The sequence below is a fragment of the Lepisosteus platostomus genome, chromosome 9, assembly GCF_059453375.1.
Source record: "Lepisosteus platostomus isolate fLepPlt1 chromosome 9, fLepPlt1.hap1, whole genome shotgun sequence".
In the NCBI taxonomy this organism is placed as follows: Eukaryota; Metazoa; Chordata; class Actinopteri; order Semionotiformes; family Lepisosteidae; genus Lepisosteus; species Lepisosteus platostomus.
The window spans coordinates 35,983,289-35,994,957 of NC_142619.1; the positions used below are offsets into that span (position 1 = coordinate 35,983,289).

Consider the following 11,669-nt stretch of genomic DNA (forward strand, 5'->3'; position numbering starts at 1 on the left):
ACAATTCTCAATCCTGATCAGCGGCTGCCCGCATCCTCCACCAATTGTGGTGTCTCCAGGGTAATGGTTTATGTAACTGAGACAAAAGTACTCACATCACACTTCTCTTCTTTAATTTCCATGGAGTTTTTCTCAGTTTCTCCAGTCCGTTCGTCTTCTAAGCCAGTCTGCAATCCGTTCTCTCAATTCTTATTCAATCCGAGTTCCAAAATTCGTAAAGTACCACAAATCCGCGTCGTATCTAAATCACCAACCGTAAATCGAAATCCTTTATTTTTTCCATTAATCCATTATTCTTCAACCCACACAAACACTAAGCTGATTCCACTCTCTCCTCCAAAATGCATTCACCTACTGGCTTCCGCGCTGGTTCACTGTTTCCGGGGCATATGTATTTTGTTTTCTGACGAGACTCACCTGTGTCTCATTGTTTTTCGGAATAAGCCCTTTCCATCTGCGGGTCAGCTGGTTTCTCTTGGCGGCCATCTTGCTCAGGTCTAAGTCAAGTATATTGAGCAGGTCGTTCCTGAAATACCTGTCCTGGATGACCCTTCCCCTGGTCATCTTACAGTAGATATACAATGTTTACTAATTTTTCACACATTCTCCTAGCATGTAAAGAATATTGTGAAAGACAGACATTGCTATTGACTTCAGAGTTAAAATGTTTGATTGAAAAAAAGGGAACCAAGTTTGTGGGGGCCAGCAGTGTTTTTTTCTCATGACAAATTTACAGCTGTATTTGAAACTAAATGCTGTGTGACTAACAAGTGCATTGGCACCATCCATAATCTGATTGCCATTGGCATTTAGAAATTGCAACCAAACTCAAGCAGTAACAGAAAATTGCACATTTATCTGAATTATATCCTCTTGACTGATCTTCCTATACGATCTAGGTGAACATAAGATTATATAGAAACTAAAATAAATGTGCAGAAGACACCACGAGATTTGTATTTTTTTCAAAATAACACACCACGCATCTACTTTCCCAAACAAGTTTTGTATTTATTTGCTTTAAAAAAAGAAAAAAGGGGTGGTGGAGGATGGGGGTTTGGATGGGCATCTATCCAGGCATGGACAGGGTTACGTTATTATATGCAGGTAATCAGCAGCAGCATGAGGAATTGAAAAGAAGAGCGGAACAACATTCTAATGCTTACTGTACAGGACTGATAAGAGAATCCCCTGGGGCTCAACCTCCACTCCATCTGAATAACCCTCTGAAGTTACTGAGAGGATGTTACAAAGCTTGAGGAAAACAAGATATTCAGCAGGAGATGTTTTACTCCAGCAAACATAGAAGAACAATAGGTACAAACTATCACAACTCAAGATTCCTGTTTGCAATTTACAGGTTCTAAAATAACAAACTTGTTTTACAGATAATATTTCAAAATATAATGAACATATACAGTACCAGTATTATCAAAGATACCAATCTGGAGTAATCCTGACATTATGGAAAAAAAACATGATTATGTCTATACAAAATACAACAAATACATTTGTTAAACACATAATCTAAGATTTCACATCTGAACTTTTATTCTTGTTCTTTTTGCACATGAAAAAGAAACAAGACTAATAATAAAGAGCTCTATCAGGTATAAGGAGATAAAGGAGACTGGCTAACATGTAATGAAGAACAAGTGCCTTTATAATTAAAAATATAATTGAATAAAAATAAAACTAGTAAACAAGATGGAATTAAAAACAAGCCAACAAGCAATTAAAAACAAATTTTGATTTATTGCACCTTCAATAAAATGAGCCACTGAGTTTGATACGACTCTCTTTCCAAAGCACAATTCATATGCTTCATAATGGTCATAAAGTGACAAGAATTTCCAAATACCCTCATTTCGCTAGCTTTAAAAGGAATCAAATTTGATCTGGGAAAATACAATGAAAGCTTCAAAGATGTGGTGTGCACGAGTGATTTTGTTATTTCATTTTCAGTTGGCTTGGGGACTGAAACATCTATAAATATTTCACTATCACAGCTTGTCCATATTTATATCTTTTTCACCTCATGTCCTCAGAAAAATGGCCTTAATTAAAGCAAAAGGTGCTGCTACGGTACAAGGCTCTCAATTCCAATTACTTGAGAAGTATAATGGCAAATTATGTGACCATTGGTAAACAAGCATTACACAGGGAAGGAAAATCTTATAATCGCTAGTTTGAAACGCCAATCATAATTAACAGTCTTCATTATCAAATGCAAATAAGTTTACTTTTTCCAAACCAGCTGATCCTTTGTCTACTGCCAAAAGCTCTATTTCTATTTCTATTATAAGTATTGAGACAAATTTAATTTATGCCTTAAAAAGATAATACTCAAATTCAACCTATTATAAATTAAAGCAAGACAATAATAACCATAAATATGAAGGTCTACATTTGCATGTCATAATCCCAGTTCATTTTATTCATGTTATTTCAATTTGTGAATCCAAAACCCTTTTGTTTCAATATTTTTACATTTTAGTTTCATTTTGTTCCTTTTTATGCAGCATTAAAAATACAGATATACAATCCAACACATTATGCTTTATGTCTCAGTATTTAAAAATATAAACTATAGCTAAACATTGCACATTGCTATATTTATCAATTTACTAGAAGGCTGTTATTTTACATTTATTTATCGGAAAAGGCCTATTTCACATACACACATATAATTTCACATATTGCTGTAGTTCTAGCAGGTGGGTGTGTGCATTTGGGAATCCTGTATAACACTGAGAAAATCGAACAGTTAAAAGTGCAAAGGGCATAGATGGAACAAAAAAGCTTCTAAAGATCTAGACTATTGGCAAAAACAAAAATCTACTGTACTGAACCAGTTCATTTGTCACACAATCTTCATAATCCATATTCACCCCCATCAACCAATTTGTTTAATTTATTGTGATTGCCAAAGAAAGTTGTTTTACATAAAACACATACATACAAATGTAAAACAATACATTTTTACTCTTTTCATCTGAACTCATTATCTGGTTTGATCTAAAATCACTGATAACTTTCTCATAATTTGGATCATTATAAGCAGAAGAAAGACTCTGAACTGCTTTAGCCCTTGTTCAGACTTTACAGACGCCCATTCAGGCCATTGACCCCACCATACCTCTGTCTACACTCAGACACTTGCCAAGCAATATTTTTCAGCACCTTATAAACAATAAAAACGAATAGGAGACCTTTTTAGTGCAACACTGATGATCAACGAACACAAAATCATTATGATGAAAATGTGGATTTATCTTTGAAAGTGCTTATTATGGAAGAAAGGTTAAATGACATCAATAGAGGCAGAAGATTGGAGTTGTACTTAGCACTTGGTTCCTGTATTCAATTCTGGATTGGGGCACCTTCTACATGCCCCCAAGAGAGGTACTGTATAGCAGATCTCTGTGAGGAAGGTATAGAATTAAATCTCTTTCACGACATGCCTTAAATCTCAGAACTTAATTAATTTTTATGTAGGGTAGAAAAATATGGATACAAAAAGAAGCTTCCCATTTTGAAATCTGATTGGCATTTCCAAATGTTTTTAAGCACATTACACTGAAATAAATTTGTAAACTCTAGACACATCTACTGTAGCTAATTTGCTAAAAAATACTCTCAGTAACAATTTCAACCCAGGCTAATTTCAGCCCAATACATCAAATAATAATGTATGACATTAATATACATTATAAATATAATAGCATCTTTTCAGGTCTTCTTAGTATTTTTTTTTGAAAACAGCAGAATTAAAAGCACAGCTTGTAAATAATTGCTGAAGTATCACTAATTTAGATCACATATTCTGATTTCTTTACCAAAATGTCCAACTCTTGAACATACTGTTTAGGTTCTGTTGTTATTGAATTGTTATTGTTATTGAATTTGTATAGTTGGTCGTGTTGAGTCAGCACAGTAAACAACGTGGATTTTGCAAGTGCAAATTCAAAAATCTTCCTAAGGTTTATACGGTATATAAGTAGAATGACTTTGTGAACCCCCCCCCCCCCCTCCAAATCACAGAGACTGGCAAATTCAATCATATAAAAAATAAATCAGCAGAGTTAAGAATTAACTCTTAACAAAATAATTCTACTTCTGAATCCATATCTGCAGCATTCTGATATCATTCACTTCATAATAAGGGCATCAAAATGGCAGCCATTCTTGACAATAATCTCTCTAGATGGATTAGTTGGTTCAGTGAAATCACTGACTGCTGCTTTCTATTAATGTATGAAACAAAGTATATTTCAAACGTGCATTTACGTTAAACTCCTATCTGAACACAGAATTAACTGTATTGAGGTACCATGAGAGAATTATCACTTTCTTTACAACGGTCAAATGCATGTAGCTGTCTTTGTACATTTAACCATCAGTAATTCCACTGAGTATTCTTTCTTACACAGTACAATCTGCATTGACTTCATGTGCTGCCTTTACATTACCTTTTTGCGCCGAATTAACATACCAGTGCATTAAAAGCAATTAAGAAATGAATAATAAAAAGCCCCATATTTCTGCCCAGTTCTGAAACTCCCTTTATTCCATACTATAAACTCATATTTTAAATCTAAATCCAATGTTACAAATTTAAAATAACACACATTATACACACATAAATTTAAAATCCTATAGAAATTTTTTCTCTTCATAATCTTAATTAATGATTACTGTTAATATGAGTGCTGAAATATTTATATACCATAATGTTCTCTTACGTCTTAAAACTGAAGTCATCTTATTAATAAATTAATTTGAAATTCTATCTCCTCTGTAATAACAAAAATTGATTCTCATCTGTATATAAGATTTGCAGATTTTACCTTTCATTATATTCACAGCATTGACACAGCAAGAAGCAACATGCGTGTCATTAACAACTGCCACTAGTATCAAAAAAAGTGAAATATGTGGACACTGCGGTGAAAATGAATAGGGCTGAAGGGAAGTAGGATAAGCACCTGGCAAAATAAGTAAAACTGACATTTTGGCCAGATTGAGAACTCACGTAGCCACCATACACAACAATATCTCAAATAAGAGATTGAAATGCTTATGAACCAAAACATAACCCTCTTTTGTCAAAGCAAGACTTTCTGAGATGATGCTCATTATTTTAGTAGTTATTTTTTCAAGCAGATGGTGCACAAAATCTTCTGCCATGCATGCCCTAAAAGCATTAGAATATGCAATACAGTCCATCACTTTCTACTACAAAACTAATTAAATAAAGACAGAAAACAATGGCAAATGCATTCTATATTATATTATTAGTCCTAATCCCAAAACAAACAGCAGACAGAATAATATAAAGTGACATCTATAGTTCACATTGAATCTTTCCAAGTGTTAATAATACAATAAGACTACAAGAATACAATTTCCTCCCTAATGACTGAGAAGGGCACAACAACATAATCTGTACCTTCTAAAAGTGGAAATACACATTATAGGCTGTATACAATAATTAGTTTTGTAAGTTAGTCTAACAGTAGTGAACTGAAATACTGTACAGTATGTAGTTTCACAAATGGCTGTCTTGAATTGCAGACTTTTGCGGAGTCAGCACTGTTGAATGAATCTCCATTTCCCAACCTAAATATAACGCACGAAAGCATGAGTGATGAAAAAACTGTCATATTTGATGATTTAGATATTTCAGTGGCCATTTACCCTAAAAAAAACACCAGAGCAACAAGAGGCACCTATCAGTAAATGGGCCAACTTTTACCACTTCAAAATAAAGTGGTTCAACACTACTAATACAGTATGTTTAATTGAACAAAGAGGGTAGAACTGAATTAATGTTATTAAAAATCAAATATTTAAGAATGTTATGTATCAGTCATGTTTTGTATGAGTACTGATTATTTGAGTTCAAAGTGAAAAAAACAGTAGTAACTGCAATGTATCTTTTTAAACTTAATTTAAAGTTTACTTCTGATAACATTAGATCTAGTGGGCAAAATAATTATGTATTGTATTTATAATAATTTCCTGGTTTTACTGTAAAAACAATTCTGGATTTAAGTTGCTGTTCATTGTTTATAGCAGGCTGTATTTTATTCTTAGAATACATCTCATCAGTCTTGATGGGTGCAAGATCTCCGATTTAATACAGAACTAAACCATAGAAAACCCCTACTGGAATAAAAAGCAAATAATACACTCCCTCATGTTATATACTGTACATTAAATTTGCTGTCATTAATAAAGTATTTTTAATAAATTACATAAAACATTTTGATAAATTTGAATAAAAATATTTTTTACAAACTCGTTATAAATATTTTATGCATTTACAGTAAACTGTATTTTGAGAGCTTTCTGTTGCTTTTTTCACTTAAAATTGTATTTGTCACATTAATAATTCTGGCACAACTACAAAAAATCCATGCTGAAGCTGATTGCCAGGCAGTGGGCAGAGGAACTGAATCATCCTAGCCCACGCTGAAACGTGTATTATAGATCCTCTGGCATACCTCTCCATCAAATTCCACTCAAACAGTTCTCAGACATTTCAACTAGAATAGTTTTTAAGAGGTCTGCACAAATAATTTCAGATGGAAGAATTTCACATACATAGTACACAAATGATTTCATGACAAGATCCTATGATGCACGCGTACATAACGTATATTAATTAAGCTATCGGTCATCTTGTAGAGACACATAACACACAACAAAGTTTTAATTATCTTTTCAGTGCATTTTTGGGGCATCTGCTTGTTGTTGTTAGGACTTCTTATACAATGAATTATGTGACTTTTGTAGTTTTCTTACGGACATTCTCTTGGGTTTTCTTCTAACATACTGATCATACAGTAAACACCAAGGTTTTTCCAGTGCCTCTGTAATGCTGAACATTAGGAAGTATATAGTAAGATGGTGATCAGTACACACTGTTTGAAACACCACTGTTAAAGCCTTGACCAAGGAGACTTATGTAATATTGAACTAATTCCCCATCCTCTCCTCATAGACAGAAGGGGACTGGGTTCAGGAACTTTTTATGTAATGACTAGGTATGAATGGGAAGTAATAGGAAATTAAAAATTCATAAACAGAAGGAATTAAATACCATAAAATTTCAAATGGCAAAAATGCCCCCGAAGCCACATTTGGAAAATTTGTATTTGTATAATGTGTACTTCAAAAAGCTGCATAATGTCATATTTTAAAACAGTCTCTTTGATGGTAAATCTGACACTATAGACACACTTAGCCAGTATACCATTTTAAAAAATTCAAGTAACTGAAGCCTACATTTCCCAAAATGATTTGTCCTTTTAAAAGTCATCCTTGTTACATCCAGAATTCGAAACCACTTAGAGTAACTACTTCTAAAACACAAAGGATAACATTATAGATTTTCTCATTATTTATGTAAAGTCTCTTAATAAAGATTGATGTCCAATTTTCCAGTACAGAAACCCATGCAAGAAAGATAATTGGCATTAACAGTTCATCTTAAGGTCCAAGTCTATAGGGTACTATGGACAATGAACTGTGTATAATGAACTATTACACAGACACTTGGCTTAAAGCTAATGTATTACCAAGCTTTTACAATAGGCCTCATACTTCAAAATAATGACACTAGAAATTTTCTCAAAAATATCACAGAGAAAATATTGTAAGTATAATTCAGTTCTTCAGATTACTTAATAAAGGTCCTGCTAACAGTCTTAGCCATCCTTTAGGCAAGTAATAAAACTAAAAACATCTCATTCTCAGCTCAACTTTGCATTGCACCAAAATTATTTTACAAAAAGGTTCTTCATGATAAAAATGTTCTTTTCCACTCAAATGTCACATTTTCTTCTATATTCATAATTCACTAGATTATCGAATAATCACAAATATAGCACTAGATGATTGCCTCCCACAGAAGCTCTTAAGTCAGTTACAAGATGGGACACAAGAGAATGTGAGCCTTCCTCTTTCCACTAAGGTATCTAATTTTCAGAATCTTAGTGGTGAAGTTTCTAATTTTTTTATTAAAGTTTATTTCACAGTGAATAATCCTAGTAAATCCATGTTGTTTCTTCTAAAATTGCAATTTACCATCTTAGAAAGTTTTTTTCAAAAAGATTAAACCTGAATCTGATGAACAATCGGATGACACATGATCTTATATCATTGTTGCACTCACAATTTGGCTGTTTCATGTCCATCCTTAAACCTTAGCACTGTTTTTCCTAAACTGAGTGCTTGCTGTTATTCATCTTATAAAGGAAAGTGCAAGCTTGTTAACCCACTGCAGTTTGATTTCTGCACTAAAATATTCCTGTCCAGCAGGAATTTGTAGTTATGCTGATTCCTCACAGAGATCAGTGCACGTGAGCTGTCTTATCCATAGATTCCCCAAGAGTGCAAATTGAATAATCTATTATTTTTTAAAAGAAAATCTATTACAAGTACTCTCTGACATAGACAAAATAACAAACCATACAACTGGTTTTCTAAAGCACATTTGGTAGTTTTGCAAGACCATAAACATTCCTACAAGATGACAGAAGAAAGGACGAGAAAACCCTTTCAGTATACTCTGTCTAATTCCACACAAAACAAACAGGGTGAAAGGGAGAGGAGCATATGGTTGGGTAATGAGTTGGTGGAGATCAAACGCCTTCTGATGGTGGATACTGTCCTGGGGATACTACTGTATTTAGAGTAGACCATCAAATCTAACATGCACATTCTCAAGAGGAAGAACCAGTGGAAATCCAAGTGAACAAAAGAAGACCATGTAAACTCTGCACAGACAGGCATCGGAGACTCAAACAGGTCTCACAGCACTTACCAGCAGTGCTAGATTCCACAACACTGCTCCATCTCCAGAAGCATTACAAAGGTCTTAATTCAGATGTGGTCTCTCTTTCACAACAGCACACCCTAATTAGATGGAAAACATGGGTTTATTGTACAACCCAAATATTCACCAACATCTATTTCATTTGTAAAGCTAGGAAATATAATTTATGAAACCAAGATTTGTAGGAAACCCTGGCCTAAACTAATGATGATTGGACAGAATGCCCACACTAAACCATACTGAAGCCTCAGTTCACAAACTGAAGCTACAGTACATAAATGGAAAGCTTAGATTGACTTAATAAATGTTATGAGGTGCAGCTCTGTTCAAAAGTAAATAAAATATGCTTGATACTGTATATAGGCCATATAATTTTTACGTAACAATACTTATAGTTATTGAAAAGACCAGAACATTACATAAAATATTTTTGCTTACTGGCATCCATACAATACTGGCATCCATACTCTTTATCAAAGTATTTTATTTAGGATTATTATGTGGTCAGCAGATGCAAATATTCTGCTATACTGTTTTGAAATATAGTAGGGGACAGTCATGTCAAGGAGAGTTTGCTTAGCATCCTAGTCAAAGCGCAGTGTGACAGTGCAAATGATGTTATCTGAGGACTCAAGAAATATGAAACACGAGATGAATTCGTACATTTAAAAGTGTGCAGATTGCAATTATTTTAACAGCAACGGGTATAATTTTCTTCATTATACCAGGGCTGTTATCTAAATGCAGATGAATCCGTTGATATCTCACGGCTGAGAGGCTAGGAGAACCAAAAGCCTCCACCGCTTCCTAGACAGCCACGCCCATTGACATTCTACAGCCTTTACTACTTAACAGTAAGTCTGTCCTCTTCATCCTTTAGCACCAGAAACGGAGAAGACGGCAATTTAAAGCGTTTACAGTCCACTCGCATGCATCCTCGTATTCGACCTTTTTGTCTGAAACTGGCATTCACCATGGCACTTAAAAAATCACAGTAATCTCATTTAAAATCACATGACCATGAGATATTTACGGTTTATTCTAACATGCGAAAAAAAATTATTCATTGCATTTCGTTAGCTTTTTGCAGGGGGAATGGAATAGGTTCTAGACTCACACAGCCTGTTTGTTTTCGCCGTTTTCCCCTTCTACACGATTACAATGAATCTTGGATAGGTGTAATTGTGGAAACTGCTTCTTTTTTCAAATACAAGTAGAGAAGCCTATCCAGCTGAAATGCAGATTTTTACAGCGGTAAAAGCAAAAAAGCTAAACTAGTGTTAGTGCAAGCAAGGTGTATGTACTGTATGTAAAAAAATCTCAACATATGCGCGCATATGTGTCTTGAGAGAAATGTTACGTCAGTACAATTTTACTTTAAAACATTTAAATATGAATCATTTATTTTTTTCCAGTGCAAACGAGTCTATGAATGCCAAGTGAAAGGAGGTACGGACAGCTGTTGTAATGCACGGTCTGCATTGCGGTAACCCAACTGACAGGTTTATGCATTACATATTAATAAGGAGACTGACTGCCGCCGTGACAATAACAACCTGAGTTCAATTTTATTTTCATGTTTCCGTTTTCTTACCTGATCTTGTGGACCGTCTGTCCGTGAAATCTCTGCAAAACACACCTGGGTCAGCACCGCACCGCTAGACAAACAAGCCCGACAGACAGATTCTTCTATTGGATACTAGATGATGACAGACGCCGTGGTGGTGGTGGTGGAGCGGCGCTCATGTGGCTGCTATTGGACGAATGCGACGCCACTGAAACCTATTAGTATGAACACATCTGAGCAGAGATGCCAGTGATAGCTGCAGTAGGTCCGCAGTCAAACGTTTGAAGAGCTGAGTCAAAAATCGTGGCAGTCTTTTGCAGCTCTGTGTTGAAAGCATGAACGAAGACTGTAGAGACAGTTTAAAACAATTAAAAACAATTAACAGTGTCCCTGACATAATATACCTGAATTATTATTATTATTATTATTATTATTATTATTATTATTATTATTATTATTATTATTATTATTATTATTATTATTATTAGTGGTGGTGGTGCTGAAGTAGATTGTTGTTACATGGCCTTGCTGACAGACATGCAGACATATACTTACTGTTTCCTTATAAATGTCAGAATCTCAAAGAACACCTTGAATGCAGCCTGATTAAGTGAGCAAGCCTGAAGATTATTTTCACAGTCTGACACTAAGAATGGAACTAACATTTGTTTAATTTCAAGTGTCTCTCACTGTATATACGTCTATAATATATAACATAGATTTAGCGCTAACATCTGGGGAATGTTAAGTCAGTGCGACCATCAGTACAGCCATTGAATATGATCTTGCTTGATCTGATTTCTTTTGAATAGCTTTCTCTTTCGCCATGACTGCAGGTGCCAGTTGAATTGATGGAAAAAACGTGGCCCCTTCAAGGCAAAACTGGTCTCTAATTGTAGTTAGCAATGTGGTTTGCCTACTTCATTATAAGACTTAAAGAATTCTGTACAGTATATGATGAATTCAGCTATTGTGATATCAATTTTCTTTTCTATATAATTATTTCTGTATAGTTGGCATGATGTTCTGAATCATAAGTAGTTTTTATTATATATAATCACAATATCATCTCCAATAGAGCCAAGTACATCCTGAAATCTGCTGATCTCTTTGTGCTGAGCATTTGGAGGACTGGTTTAAATAATATTAATTGATGAAATTCTGTCAGTGTTACACCTTTGACCAGGAATGTCAATAATCATTTTTTGAGATCCATTTCCGGGGACTGCCTTACGTTAATTTGCCCTCTTTTGGAAC

The 11,669-nt window shown here is 34.4% G+C and overlaps 1 protein-coding gene across 3 annotated transcripts in view; it reads right to left on the reverse strand.

Annotated features, from left to right (window-relative positions):
- cntn1b (contactin 1b) overlaps positions 1-10,590 on the reverse strand; it is a 109,354-nt gene extending 98,764 nt beyond the window's left edge. Inside the window, exons 1-2 of one of the 3 annotated variants that reach the window (XM_088644836.1) lie at positions 10,440-10,590; positions 8,834-8,925 (exon numbers count right to left, since the gene is read on the reverse strand). The gene's annotated coding sequence lies outside the window, so the exon portion shown is untranslated. The remainder of the gene's footprint in view (positions 1-8,833; positions 8,926-10,439) is intronic. The other 2 variants (XM_088644838.1, XM_088644835.1) reach the window with 2 other exon arrangements.
- Between the last annotated feature and the right edge of the window lie 1,079 nt (positions 10,591-11,669).